The sequence below is a fragment of the Aotus nancymaae genome, unplaced genomic scaffold (assembly GCF_030222135.1).
Source record: "Aotus nancymaae isolate 86718 unplaced genomic scaffold, 86718_ANA_hifiasm-v0.15.2.pri h1tg000019l, whole genome shotgun sequence".
NCBI lineage: Eukaryota > Metazoa > Chordata > Mammalia > Primates > Aotidae > Aotus > Aotus nancymaae.
Genome location: NW_026988431.1, coordinates 21,391 through 36,372, shown reverse-complemented (window position 1 = coordinate 36,372; position 14,982 = coordinate 21,391).

Here is a 14,982-nt window from a genome sequence, read left to right as displayed (position 1 = left end):
CTAAGAGTCATCCTCCTTCCTTACTCTTTTCTAAAAATTGGATAAGTGGCATTTCTCTTGGAAAAAAAAAATGGAACCCAGGAGTGAAAGGAGGCCAGGGAGTGTCATTTCCCCAATATTCCAATATTTGTTGCTTAGTGCTCTTGGATGTGAGGATGAGTGGGACAGAGTTGAGTGATATTATCCGGTCCTGGGTAAGAGGTTCTAAATATTAGAGGATTTAACTCTGTAGACTTGGTCAGTTAAAGTGGACCCACTGACACCCTCATATCTGATTCCTAATCAGGGCTGTCTTTAGGGTGGGTTTATTAAATTAAATTATTTAAATTTAAATTATTAAATAATTTAGATTATTTAAATTTTACATTTAAATAATTAAAACTCCCCACTTTAAAGTATGGGGTCCTCCATCCATACGTATCCTGTAGATGCTGCTTCTGGAGTGCCATTTCTGGTTCAAGATGCACTTGATGTCAATTTCCTTGTGGATAATAACACTGGGGACAGTCAAACTCACACAGCGTAACCTGGCCCAGCTCTCATGCTCTAGATTCAGCACAACATGCACAGGAGGAGGACCTCCTCATGGTACTGCTGCTAAAGGCCACCGGGGAGCCAACACAGGGGCCAGGATTTCACAGGGCGTAGTTGTTCTGGGAAAAAGAGTGTTCTTGCCCTTCTTTTTTCTTCCTCCCTCCCTCCCTTTTCCTCCTCCCTTTCCTTCTTCCCTTTCCCTCCTCCCTCCTCTCTTTCCCTCCCTTCTTCCCTCCCTCCCTTCTTCCCTCCCTCTCTCCTTCCCTCCTTCCTTCCTTCCTTCTTTCCTTCTTTCCTTCCCTCCTTCTTTCCCTCCTTTCTGGATATCCGAACAATGCTATTTGCAGAGATGCCTGACCCTTTTCCAGACCTTCTCTGATATTTTTTAGTGTCTTCTTTGCCTGCCATTTAATACAAGTTAAATTTATTTTCCCATCTTTTCCACAGGTTTTGAAATTTTATTTTCAAAATTTGAATTAAACAGTTTGAATAAACAGTTGAAATTATATTTCCAGCATTTAACTTGGGAAGCAGGAAACCTGGTCTTAGACATTGCTGCATGACTGTGAGAAAATCAGTTTTCCTCTCTGGGCTTCTGGTTTACTTCTGTACAAAATAACCAAGTGAGACCCGATGATTTCTAGCACTCTGTCACTGATGGCATCAAATGACACTTGGCTTTGAAGCTGAGGCAGGAGTGACATGTGAGGGCGTCTTCCCATGATTGGTGGCTGTCAACATTCATCTTGGAGAGGTTTCATGGGGGATGAAGACACAGACTGCCCAGAAGGAGCACAGATAAGTGCTCAGAAAGGAGTGCTCCTCCACACTATGCTCCCTGGTAACAGTCAGTTGTTGATTAATTAAGGGAAGAGAAATAGAAAACTGAAATCTGCAGATAATTTTCAAGCCTCGTCTTCAGCAACAATTTCAACCTCCTCTCTGACTCCATTGAACTTTTAATATTTTTTTTCTTTGTTTTAAGACCAGAGCTGCTAACAAGGAAAAAATTGACTGATTTAAATTTCATCTTCTTTAATTTTCTCAGCACAGGCTGTGGTTGAAGTGCTAATGAGCAATGGAAAGACAACTAGGGCTCGTCAGAGGGGTGAAGAGAAAGACTAGAGAGCCCGAAACTCCTGTCTAAGTGATAAAATTATAAAGCATGAAGGTCTGCATTTGGGTGTGCTAAATGCTATACAATTCCCAAATATCCCCGGCTTAACAAAGGACAGGTTTATCCTTGTTCGTGTCATAGTCCATTGCAGGTGCCAGGATGGTAATGCTCTGCTCCATGCAGTCAGAGAATTCTATCCTCAGATATCAGAGGCCTCCACTGGATCCTCTGCATCTGGCTTGGAGGCAAAGGGAGAAGGTGCATAGAGGGTTGTGAAGGTGGCTTTATGGATCCTGCCTGGAGATAGCATATATGAATTCTGCCCACATAGAACTCAATTACATGACTTCACCTAGCTGCAGGGGAAGCCTGGAAATGTCTATGTGCATTTCTGAGAGGAAAAGAAGAGGAGTGGGTGAACAAAGAGCATTGTTTTGGCCACTAGCTCCTCTGTCTGTGCTAGGTGAGCTTGCTCATGGATGTCAAGGCTGGGATATGGGGGAAGAACTTTTCTCAGCGGCAACTGGCCTTACTAATGGCTCTTGCTTCACCCTTTCCTCTCTGAATGCAGTTAACCCCCCGCACCCAGACCACAGCTGCTCCAGGTACAAAATGCTCTCTGATCATACCTGGCTCTCTCTCTAAAGGAGAGATAATGAGAAAAATAATTATTTCCCTATAATCTAGTGTTTAAGTACTGGGCTTCAACCTCTTCAGATCTGTTTTCAATTCTCGTTTTGGCCTCAAGTTTTCCCAATTGTAAAACAAGAATTAAAAACCTCATCTTATAAGGACGCTGTGCTGTTGAGCAGTAGCGTTTATCATGGTATTCAGGTCCAGAATTATGCTAATCTATCACTTTCAGTAGACTTGGAAAAGGTGGCAAACTTTCCATCTTTGCTTCCAACCCCAGTAACCCTTCAGGAGTTGTTACTTTAAAAGAAGAATGAAGTTCCTCCACGTCATCCCTTTCCTGCTGGTTGACATTAAATCCAGTTATGGCCTCTTGTAGTCAAGAGTACAGGGGAGTGATCAAGATTATCCATTTCTCAACTGGAGAACATTCTGTTACGTGAAGCAAGTCAGACACAGAAGTAGACTTTGCATGTTCACATTCACTTGTGGGAACTAAAAAGGAAAACAATGGAACTCATGAAGATAGAGAGCAGAATGATGTTTACCAGAGGCTGGGAAGGGTAGTGGGGAGAGGGGATGGTGAATGGGTGCAAAAATGTAATTAGATAAAATGAATAAGAGCTAGTATTTAATAGCACTATGGGGTTATTACAGTCGACAATAATTTATTGTACATTTCAAAGTAACTAACAGGGTATAATTGGAATGTTTGAACACAAAGAAATGGTAAATGCTTGAGGTGATGGATATGCCATTTACCCTGATGTGATTGTTATGCATATGCCTGTATCAAAATATCTCGTATTATACACATAAATATACCCACCTACTATGTACCAACAAACATTAAAAATTAAAGAACTATGGGGAGAAACCACCAATTACACCATGACTTATGCTTTCTTAAAAAAAAAAAAAAATATATATATATATATATATATATATATTTTTTTCTGGAACAAAAACTACATCAGGAAAAGGGTGTCCAAGAATCTGATTTTGTCATTCTTAGAACATCAAAAGACCACATGGGTGACTATGGAGCTGTATTGGGAAACAGTAGAATTGTGGGAGCAATTAGGGTTGATTTAAAAATTTGGAGAAGATCTTGTCAAAATCTTTCCTTTTTTTCCCATGGAAATAAAATAAAAGGAATTTTTAATATGCTCTGCCAAAAGTCTCTGTTTTAGTGCTATCTTAGGACTGCAGGTGCCATGATTACAGCCTTGATTAGTCTAACAGTAGGGACAATTGATGTATGACACTAAACAAATACCTCTACCTAGTCGTTTCTATATGCCAGGCACTTAACTCATTTATTGCTTTCATCTTGGCAGACTTGGGATTGAACCCAGTGTCAATTGGCTACAGAGTTCAAGGTTTTCCACAATATAATGTCAGTTCTTAGAATTACAGAGAAGTTGCTGTTATAATTTGACCAATTCATGGGATGCTCCTACCTGTACCACATTGGTCCCTCTCTCCCTTCCTTCCTTCTTCCTTCCTTCCTTCCTTCCTTCCTCTTCCCCTTCCTTCCCCTTCCCCTTCCTTCTTTCCTTCCTTCCTTCCTCCCTTCCTTCCTTCCTCCCTCCCTCCCTCCCTCCCTCCCTCCCTCCCTGCCTGCCTCCCCTGCCTCCCCTGCCTCCCCTCCCCCCTCCCTCCCTCCCTTCCTTCCTTTCTTTTCTTTCTTTCTTGACAGGGTCTCACTCTGTCACCCAGGCTGGAGTACACTGGTTTGATCTAGGTTCACTGCAACTTCTGCATCCCAGGTTCAAGCATTTGCCTGCCTCCTAGCTAGGATTACAGATGCCTGCCACCACACCCAGTTAATTTTTGTGTTTTTTAGTAGAGATGGGTTTCACCATGTTGGCTACGCTGGTCTGGAACTCCTGACCTCAAGTGATCCGTCCGCCTCGGCCTCCCAAAGCGCTGGGATTGCAGGTGTGAGCCACTGCACCCGGCCCTGGTGGTGCTTTTGTTACACTGCATTGAAATTGCATAAACCTTGTTACACTGGTTGGTAATTAGGCAAAGGTGGTGGAGGACTGTCGCCAACAGTTTTTATCAGGAATGCACAATATTTCAGGTCTAGTTTAATAGGTAAATTAGGCTTCTATGGGCCTAGCACCCAAGGCAGACCACAGGTCCCTGTCTTGTGGGTGATGGTAGAGCTAGATTTCCAAAGTTGTATATCCAGACCCAAAGTTCCTGAGTGAATTCACAGAAGAAAGTTCAAATCCTAGCACAGGTCTGTGCTGGCAGTGATGAAAGTGCATCAGAGAAAATAAATAGAATGAGATCCAGGCCTGTCATGTAGGTCCTGGCATTTTCTGTTTTGGGGAGTTATTTGACAACTGGGGAACATAGAGTGGTCTCAAAACCCCCCTGGATCATTACCTCTATGAGAAGACGTCTGTCCCATCTTGTGGCGTCCTGGGCAGGGGTAGCCCTGGCGTCTACATCCAGGAGCTTGAGTCAAGGTGGCAGCTGTAAGCTCTAAGGTAGAGACTGGCTGAAACTGGGGCAGCCCTTCCCAAATTCTCTTTTCTAAGAGCAATGACTCATGAGTGTCTGAGTGTCCCTCACAGACTTTTTTCCTATAGATTCCTAGAAAGCGGAGGAAGGATGAAGGCTAACTCCTGTTTGACATTTCTGTGACTCAGGAATGCAGAAGTATAGGAAATTACTTTGTTAACCAAATGTCAAATTTAATGAACACAGTGATACCAAAAGAAAGACCTGCAGTATCTTTATCTGTATAATTAATTAGCCTGTGTCTATAAAGTGTTCCAAGCATGTGAAGTGCCACCAATATCTTGTGTTATTAATTATTATTATGCATGGGAAACATAACTGGATGTTTTGACCTCTGTGCACTTAACTGCTCCTGTTTAATGGTGCATTAATTGTAGCTTTATTTTTTGATCAGCATTGATTCTCTTTTGGTGGTTATATATTGAGAAATATTTTCATGCCTTTCAAGATTTCCCTTTAGAAAATCAAGTTTTAAAAATGAGAGTGGCAGTGAGGAGTGACTGAAGGTGTCTGAAAGGGGGAGAGTGTTGACTGCATGCAAACAGGTTTTCAGCAAATGCATCTGCTAGCATCAGATTAAATTAACAGAGGAAGAGACTGGAAGCAGGGACGAATCCTGCTTAGGCATAAAATAATGAAAATTTGAGCTAGGGTAGTGATTGGGAAATGATTGAGAGAAAAATGTATTGCTTTAGAACTGTTAATGATAATGTCCTAATGGGCCCTCTGGTGTGGTAGGGCAAAGCTGTAGGCAGCTTAACTGTCCTGTGTTAAAAATGAAAAGAAATAATTCAGTATATAGTTTTAGTTATGAAAGATGAATAAATTTTGTCGTACAATATAGTGCCTCTGGGTAACAACATAGAATGATGCATGTTAAAGTGTCGAGAGTATAGATCTCATGTTAAGAGTTTTTAGCACACACACCACAAAAGAAGACAAGGAAATTTTTGGAGGGGATAACTATGTTAATACTTAGTATCATGGGTGTAGGCATATGTCTAAATGCATCAAAACATAAATATTTAATATATACTTTTTTTGTATATCAAGGAGACCTCAATAAATCTTTAAAAAAAAGAAAAAGAAAAAATGAGTTTGGAGAGCTGGAAGTAGCCTTGTTTTTGTTTTTTTTTTTTAATTGCATTTTAGGTTTTGGGGTACATGTGAAGAACATGCAGGATTGTTGCATAGGTACACACATGGCAGTGTGATTTGCTGCCTTCCTCCCCTCCACCTATATCTGGCATTTCTCCCCATGCTCTCTCTCCCCAGCTCCCCACCCCCTGCTGTCCCTCCCCTATTTCCCCCCAACAGACCCCAGTGTGTGATGCTCCCCTCCCTGTGTCCATGTGTTCTCATTGCTCAACACCCACCTATGAGTGAGAACATGCGGTGTTTGATAGATGCAAAAAGAATTTGGAAAACAAAAGAGCAGCACAGCAAGATTCCAAAGGGCTTGAGGAGAAAACCCCACGAGACAGGTGTGTGAGTCTCGGGCATGTAGCTGGTGTTGCTGAGGTGCTGTTTAAGCATGTGGCTGTCTAACAATCAGGTTTGTCTGCTAGTCTGTACTTGGGTGCAATGTAATACTTGCCTGCTTTTACTCTGAAGAATCAGTCAAAGTGTACAACACACAGTGTTTTAGGAACGGCGCTTTGGAGAAGTCAAAGTGTTTGCCCCAGGTCAAAGTAGAAAGCAGAGAGAGTGTGGCGAGAATTAAGTGGAGAGCTGCTAGCCAACATGGATTCATGTGACTCTGAGAGCAGCGAAGGTGTGAGGGAATTCAGCAAGACCTTGAGGAGGTCTGAGTTTCCCACAGCATGTGAGATGAGATCAAGACAATTTTATTTGATTTGCAAAACCAAAGTGACCTCAGCTAATATGTAGGTACCAAAAGAAGGACAAACCCTAGAACTGGAGATCTATTTCCAAACTGAGAACTTATTGTAATGAGAAAGGAGCCCACTGCCTTCCTCTCTCCAACTTCACTCCTGTGGCTCCACTCATTATTTTTAATCTTTTTAGAGTGGTCATGCATACCTCACTGGGACAAACTATCTCTTCTGAGCCTTCTAAAAATACTTTTCTTCTGGAGCCATTGTGTTCTGGATTGCCCTGGGATTTTAATGAGATAAAGTCTAGAGATATATATCTATAACTTTTCTGCATTGTTTTGGAATTTTAATGAGATGAAACAAGACCCAGAGACACCTGTTCTAGACCACTTTTGGCTCTTAATGAGGTAAGGCTAACAGAGGATGGACTAAATTCATTTTCTCCAAGCTGTTCAGAGACCAAATACACAGACAAGAAATGCAAACATATGGATGAAGTCTTCCAAATTGCTACTTCCTCTAACTCCTTTTCTAATCTTCATGTTGTTTCTTTTATATTTAGAATGCGTGTGTTGGTAGGCGTTATCAGTGGAGGGCTGGAGGTTGGAAGTTAGAGGAGTAGCTGTTTATGAATTCTAGACCTGGACAGTCTTTGTCATTAAATTGATATATGACCTCATGGCAAGTCACTCAGGCTTTCCTCCTCTGTTTGGTTTGGCACTCTATCTAGTTTTTTCACTAGATTGTTTTTTCATTAGATTGCCTTGTTTAGCCATCTCCATTGACATTTTATCTGCCAGAAGCAAAGAAAAAGGAAACAAGTTGTGCTTTACAAGTTTAAGTGATGCAAGGTCTCACACTATCGCTAACTTGTAATAACTCTGAGAGTAAGAATGCAATACCTGCCTGGCCTCACACACTCACCTGTAAGATGGTTTGAGTATTGGAGTCACCTGTATTTTGGGAGAGAAATTTCTCTCCCCATAGAAGTTGCCATGATCAACTAAGCATGCAAGCCATTTCAAGGATCCTAGAATCTTATATTTCACTCCGTGTGTTTCTTTCTCTTGTCATTCCAGGACGCAAACACAGGTGAAGACAGGAGCTATCTTTAATGGAATTTGAACACTGTTTCAGTCCTGTAGATACTCATTGAATGTTAAATAACAACAGTTATCATGTAATAATGATGCCCAACTCACTTGGGAGGGAATACCAAATAGCTTGGAATTTTCCAAGCTATGGCCTGAGAGCATCCTGAGGTGAATTTAAAAACTTCAGTGATTCAAATTACATTTACCATAAGAAATACATCTTCTAGCTTAAAGTATTGTTCAGTGATTGCTGGCTTACTGTGTCTTCGTTTGAATCATCCAGGTCTGGAAGAAAGATATTGTGCTTTACTGATAAACAGTCTCAAAAGGGATTCAACCAGCTCTCCTGGCCAGTGCCTTTCTCTTCATTTTCCTCATCCAGTATTTTTTCCAACTGCTTCAGTTGCTTTGAAGTAAATTATTACCATATGAGCTCAATTTAAAGAGCCGCTATAGAAAGCAAGCTGCCACAAGCTATTAAGAAAATAACCCTATTTCAGTTTTGTGTGAAAAGGAAAAACAAATTAACTCCATTCAAGATACATACATACATATTTTTTTCATTGAACCAGAATCTTTCTCCATAGTGTCAAGGAAAAGGAATGGCAACTTTCTTATTCTCCTCGCTTTTCTCAATCCAGCCCCCAGTCTTATACCATAGTATCCCGGAGGAAGCTGTCAGACATCTTAGTTAAAAGCTTTCTGATGGAAACTTTAATGATTGGTCTGGAAAGAACCAGCATTAGTGGGCATGAACACTGCTTTCTTCTCCCAAGATCTGCAGTGCTGCACAGAGCATAAACGTCTTTCTCTTGACAACTGTCTACACATCCCTGGGGCATTACTGGGCTTGGACATTCATTTGTTTATTCATGTGTGATCTACTAAGTGCCACGTGTTTTGTGAGGTGTCAGGGATATAATAAATAAGATAAAATCCTGCCTTAAAATGACCTCACTGTAGAGATGAATACACGATTATGGGTTTCCTCTTGATGAGGAAATGACAGTGACAGGTGAGAGGGTGGGCTGTGGAATCACAGCTCAGAAGCACCCATCCAGTTTTAGTGGGGTGGCAGAAGCTTTCTGGAGGAGGTAATGCCTGAATTTCAAGGACAAATAAGAATCTGTCATTTGAAAAAGGGGCCAGGAAAGAGTCTTCCATTGTTAACACATAATCTGTTCCCTGCCTTCAGATTTAGGTAGAATTGTTTTACCGGACATACTCATACCTTCCTTGTCAAATTCAAGAGAAGGAACATTCTAATGGCAATTTCTACTTCCCTGTGTCCACCAATAATTCTAGCATCTATCAGGTAACTACAGTGGAGTTGATGCTGACTTGGGTGTTTTGAAACATATTATTGATTTTAATTTTACTCCCATATTTATGGATAGGAAGACTGAAGTCAAAGCCTATAACTAAGAGAATCTAGTCTTTTCTCCAAAATCTAAACTCTTCTTACTACAGCATGCTGCAAATTTAAATAAAAATTCTAAATGGTTCCAGTGGAAAGAATGTTCCACCTGACCTTTCCATTTGCCATCATGACAAATCTATAGCAGGTTTATAGTGTTTGCCTGAAAGATAAGTATCATTATTATATTTCTATTTGGACAATGCCATTTCTTGTGCTTGCTTTTTATCATTCAGTATTGTCAGACTTTGAAATGTATGTTTTATAGTTCCTTTCCATTTCTTATGAGAAATATTTCAATGTTTCTGTATTATTTTTCTGTGAACACACACAACTTGAATCCCTGGGCCACTTGCTAATGAACTTTAAGAAACACTGAATAGAATGATGCCAAGTTAGCAAGATCTGAATCACTGTAGTCTCTCTCTTTTATGGAGACATGATGACATATGAAAACTGGATTCTAAAACGTCTATTTAGGGCTTGCTTTCCTCTTACGGGTACACCAAATTGAAAGAATAATCTTAAGAAGTTTTGACCTGATCATTATCCCTAGACTGGCCCTGAGGCACAGGCCACTGACTATGTATGCAAACGTTTTTTCTTCTACAGTGCAGAGCTAGGCCACATTTCCCAGGCTTCCCTGCAGTTTAACGTGGGCATATGACTGAATTCTAGCCAGTGGATTGAGGAATTAATGATTTGCACCACTTCCAAGTTTGGCTCATAGAAAACCAAGCAAGTTCCTTCATGCTGTTTACCCTTCCCACTGCCTAGAATGAAGATGACTTCCAAGGTGATCTTGGAAGCCGTGTGTCAAACATCTTTGATCAACTGGGTCCCTGAATGAACATGGAAAGAACAACTGCTTCTCTACCAAGCACTGTTATGTGAATAAGGACTAACCTTCTGTCGTGCTTCTAATGTTTGTTTTTTGGCTTATTTGTTACAGCGGCTGGTGTTAGCCTACATGATACAGGCTGTCATCCCTAGAGACTTTGTTACAAGCTTACTTAGTATTTGTGCCCTGACTCTTGCAGTTTCCACTGCAGAGAACTCTGCAGGGTTCTGAGGTCTGAAGACTTTGTGAGGCTTTAAATGAAAGTACACACCCAGGTTACATTCATCAGTCCTGATCTCGGCCTGTCTCTGCTTTGAGTGTCTTGTCCCCTGAGGGCCTCTCAAACAAGGGGGGGAAGTGTTCTGACTGCGGCCTCACAGCATCTTTTCTCTTGATTGATTTATCAGTGTAGTTTGTCCCTGCTGCTAGGTTTCTGATGAGATTTATGACCATCAGGGCCTGCCATATTTCAGTCTTTATTTTCACCCTTCTTTGCTTGAAGAGAGCCACTGTAGTGGCTTCATCACCTTTGACAATTTTCAAAATTTTATTCACTTAAGGTCTGTGAGGAGCTCCCAGCTCTCAGAAGTCACAGCTGCTGGACGAAAGCTACATTTGGGGAGAGAGCACAGCAATTCCTTCTCTTACTCACGTTTATCAGCAGTGGGTACTGGTAGGGACATGGTGTCAGTGAAATACTTTTTTTTTAACACTAACTTAGTGTTGAAACATGTGCACATTGTCAGTATTTCTAAAGGTCATTCTAAATCTGAGGGATGGGGACAGTTTTCCTGGACAGATTTTGGGAAACTGGACCCCTTCCACTCCTGCTGCTGCTGCTGCAACTAGCCACGTGTGACCAGTAAGTGGGGAAACTTCTCTTGCTGGGTAAATCCAAGTCTCACTTTATTAAAATATCCCAGAGGAAGACCCGACAAGGAGTGGGCAGACTGTCCATAACCCTGCTACTACAGACGCCAGGGTCTGAGAACTAGGTTAAATGCTTGCCTTCTCTGCGACTCTACATTTCTGTTTCCTTCCTGTTCCTCCAGATGAGAGAAGGTTGAAACAAGGACACCTGTGTACTATGTGGTAGCCCACAGATGGTATCTTTAAGATATACGCACTTCCTATTTCTGGAGACTGGCAATATGTTGGAAGTGGGTAGGAATAAGACGACGAAGCAGTGGAGGATTTTGAAAATGTTAGATGTTATGGATTATCACTTTCACACCCATACTTTTCAGCATTTTAAACTTAGCATGTCACCATTCAGACTGAACTGAATTGAATTCTGTTTATTTCTGTAGACAGAGGCATCTCCTTTTACCATTGATGGGCTTCCTTAGGTGTTTATAACAGAACATCCCATGACTCTTCAAATATTTATCATTAACATACTGTTGAATTAAGACAGTGTGGCAATTCTCAAAGACCTAAAGACAGAAATATCATTCGACCCAGCAATCTAATTACTGGGTTTATACCCAAAGAAATAGAAATCATTCTGTTATACACATGCACATGTATGTTCATTACAACACTGTTCACAGTAGCATAAACATCAAATGATCTTAAATGCCCATCAATGAAAGACTGAATAAAGGAAATGTGGTACACATACACCATGGAATACTATGCGGCCATAAACAAGAATGAGATCGTGTCCTTTGCAGGGACATGGATGGAGCTGGAGGCCATTATCTTTAGCAAACTAACACAGGAGCAGAAAACCAAGTGCCGCATGTTCTCACTTCTCAGTGGGAGCTAAATCGTGACAACAGTGGACCACATAGAAGGGAACAACAGACACCGGGACTTACTCGATGGTGGAGGATGGGAGGAGGGAGAGGATCAGGAAATATAACTAGGTTTGAGACCTGGATAATGAAATAATCTGTACAACAAACCCCCATAACAAAAGTTTACCTCTGTAACAAACCTGCACACATATCCCTGAACTTAAAGGTTAAAAACAAAAACAAAGTCAAAACATATTGTTGATTATTCTTTGGAAGTCCATCTGAGCATTTGTTTCCCTTTAACCATCATGCTCCCTGATATCAATAACAGTTGTGTAACTTAGAGGAGGTCATAGCTACGTTATCTTTAAAAAAATACAGTGTCTTATATAATTCCAACTTTCTAGCCCTCATTGAACTTTTCAGATTGCTTATCCCCATTCACAAACTCTCCCAGAGGAAATTGGGTGGGTCCCCTACGAATGGCCCTTTCGTGTAGATTGTCTCAAATGGTCTCACCTTCATTAATGACTGCTATAGTTATAATAGCAACAACAAATCTTCAAAGCTGTTAAAATTCAAATGGCACCAGAGACCACAACATCTGTTACACATGCTATTAAAAAGTTTCAGTTGTCCCTGAACACATTGTTTCAGCGTCTATTTTTTCCAAGTCTCTGGAGAATTTGGAGAGAACAAGAATCTCTTACTAGAACACATAACTCAGGGAAAAATGGAGATGGAGAACTTGATAACAGACCAATATTCAATGTCTTTAATTTCATCTTGATCATTTCTAGCTGGAAAAATTGTGTTGATTTTCTTCTTATTAGGTTTGTTTAGACATATTTGTCAGAGACTGCCATGAGGAGATCAATTCTCTTTCATTTTTTACGTGGCCAGATGGTATCCTCCTCTTTGCACCCCCGCCACTAGCCTGCCCTGCCTTGGGAGCTAAGGAAATATGCGAGCTTTTACGAAGTAACTCAGGCCTAAGAGGCAGACAGACATTGCCTTTAGCATAATCAAGTAGGGGAGGAGTGCTAGCAAGGAAATTAGTCACTCCCTGTGGCCTGACATTGTCTGAGCGTGGTTTAGACATTCCCCACTCAAATCCCACATGAGTAATAGCCTCTTCCCTCCTCCTCTACCTCACAATGTGGAACTTCTCCTTTTTCAAATCAGCAACAACAGTGAAAACAGATAGGGACTGTCCATCCCTGCTGGAGGCCATAACCAAGAGAAGCGGCACCCAGGTGGGAAGAGAAAGGAGGCTTGAAGTGCAGACAGAGAGAAAAACAGAGTGAAGGTGAGGGTCCTGGAGGTACGCTCTCTCTCCTGAGGTGATGGCTACCTCAGCCTCCATGGGAGTTAGGCATGAGATCCTCTGTCAGAGGAGATGCCTTTGCACCAAGGAAAAGAAGCACTTGACACAAACAGTTAAGGGGGAAGGAGATGTTATTTCCTATAGATGCAGTTTGTGCTGCATTTGTGATGGCTCTGGCTTCCTCCGAATTTCGGTTTATGCCCTCCTCAATGCATGGGCTTTGTCATCAGGCTGGCATCTTGGTGACCTCCGTAGTTCCAGGTTATCTTGCCACCATAGCACTAGAGAGAAGGACTGTCTGTCTTGTGGCTTTCTCTTTACATGGAGAAGACTTTTCTTTGAATCCCAGGAGACTTTCATTATTTCTTGTTAGCTAGAATTAGTTTATATGCCATTCTTTAACCAATGACTGGTAAGGGATGGAATTACCATGATAGTCTTATATAGTTATTTGGAGCGAATTGAATATTAAGAGTTAGTCAACATGATACTAAAGGTTCCATAACTGTGATGGTACAAGATCATTATTTTGAGTTTGATACAATTGGCAAACAGTGGTTCTGACAGGTATCTTCCCCTTCCCACCCTTGGTTGTCATTAGAAGACCGGGATTCTTGACTGGGTGCGGTGGCTCATGCTTGTAATCCCAGCACTTTGGGAGGCAGGGGCAGGCGGATCACCTGAGGTTGGGAATTCGAGACCAGGCTGACCAATATGGAGAAACCCCGTCTCTACTAAAATACAAAAAAGTAGCCGGGCGTGGTCCTGAGTGCCTGTAATCCCAGCTACTCAGGAGGCTGAGGCAGGAGAATGGTTTTAACCCAAAAGGCAGAGGTTGCAGTGAACTGAGATCGTGCCATTGCACTACAGCCTGGGCAACAAGAGCAAAACTCTGTCTCAAAAAAAAAAAAAAGAAAGAAAAAAAAAGAAGACTGGGATTCTTGACAGAACCTGGATTAGTGCCTTTGCCCCATCTTAGCATTGAGCTTTCTGATGCTCTCCAGGCCTCCCTTCATTCTGTCTTCTCTTCCCCCACAGTTGGTCAGATTGGTACCATCTAGGTTCTGGCCCCACGTCAGATGCTTCTTTGAGGGCAGGGAGTTGTCATAGGCAGAGAGGAGGAGGCAGGGGAAAGGAATAGCAAGGGAGGGGCAAATTGGCTTCTCCTGGTTGCTGCAGGAGCCAGGACCTGGCATTTTGGTTTTCCTTTCTGATGGACAGAACTGTGAATGACTGTACGCCCAGCCTCGGCCAGTCACAGGAGAGTGGACACCATTGACAAGGAGGCGGCTGGTTGGGGTACTGTCTATGAAGTGGAACTGAGGCAAAGTGGGAAAGACAATAAGAAATGTAGACTTAAAAGAAAGGCCTTCAGGGATACTGATGGTCTATTTGGGTTGGCTCAATTGGCCCTGGGAAGGTTGGGTATAGTGGGGAGCGCTGGGAGGCACAAGGCTCCTCTGCTCAGAGATTACTCGAAAGGCAGTGAGGCTCCCTTGGCCACTGGCTGGGATGTCCTGGGCAGAATTAATTCTCCTCCCAGACTATTCACAATGTCAGGGATGGCCCTCCCCATGCAGGATGGATTGTCAAATAAAGTAGGGATCCCCACGGTCACCTGGGAGTGCTGTGCTGACATCCATCTAGGCCCGTAAACACTGACCACCTCTTCAGCCACCACCTAGGCCTGGCAGGGTTAGATGTTTCTAATGGGTGGGTATAGACCCTCCTCAGCTTGTCCCATTAGCCTCCCTCCTCTATCTAAAACCTTTTGAAGCAGGAGGCAAATTCCCAGCTCATTAAAACAAAACAAAACAAAACAAAACAATGAACTGCAGCAGATCCAGTACCCAAAATAGAAGAGTCTCTTGACGTTGCAGTGCGTGGTTTCTGAGATAAAT